Below are 826 nucleotides of genomic sequence, written 5' to 3' on the forward strand. Positions count from 1 at the left end.
TTTTTAAAATTAATACTTATATACATATATACCACTTATTATATTATATTTGTCTCAAAATAAAATATAAATAGTTCTTTTGTATTTTATGTTAAAAAATATTTTGTTAAACTTAACACATAATAATAATTATATTGTTAAATTTGATTTAGTATGAAAAATAAATAAATACACTCAAAAATTAGTGATAATTAATTATATTATATTAGTTAATTAATTAATAATTAAATTAAAACAATTTTTTAATTAAATACAACTTAAATTATTAGTGATTTTTTTAAAATTGTTTAAGATAAAAAATATATTATCTATGTATTAATATACTATAATTATTTTGGTTAAAAAATTTATTTATGCTATAAAAATTATAATAAGTAGATTTGACAATTAAGTAAAATAATTATTTAAAAATATATAAAAAATAATATTTAATCATGTTAAAAATAAAAAAAGCCCTTATAAATATTTTTTTGTTATTTTAAATATTATACTATGTGTATGAAATTATATTTTATTATTTTAAATATTATAATAATGATTGTGTGTATATTTCTAGTTCTTATCAATATGTATTAGATAGTTCTAATTTTAAATTTTGAATATATCTAAACTAATTTAGACTGATCAAGTGATCAACTTAGTCGTCCGCTTAAATAAATATTGAGGGTCCAAATTCTGTCTCGTATGTATAGCAACTCGTTGCCGGCCAATTGTAGATTCTTAAATAGAATTCAAATTTACGACAGATTAGTCCTTAACTTGTTGAATATCGTGGGAAGCAAAAAAAAATATCTATACCTATATTTTATTATATTTTTGTCCCCTT

This window comes from Arachis duranensis, chromosome 4 (assembly GCF_000817695.3).
Source record: "Arachis duranensis cultivar V14167 chromosome 4, aradu.V14167.gnm2.J7QH, whole genome shotgun sequence".
NCBI lineage: Eukaryota > Viridiplantae > Streptophyta > Magnoliopsida > Fabales > Fabaceae > Arachis > Arachis duranensis.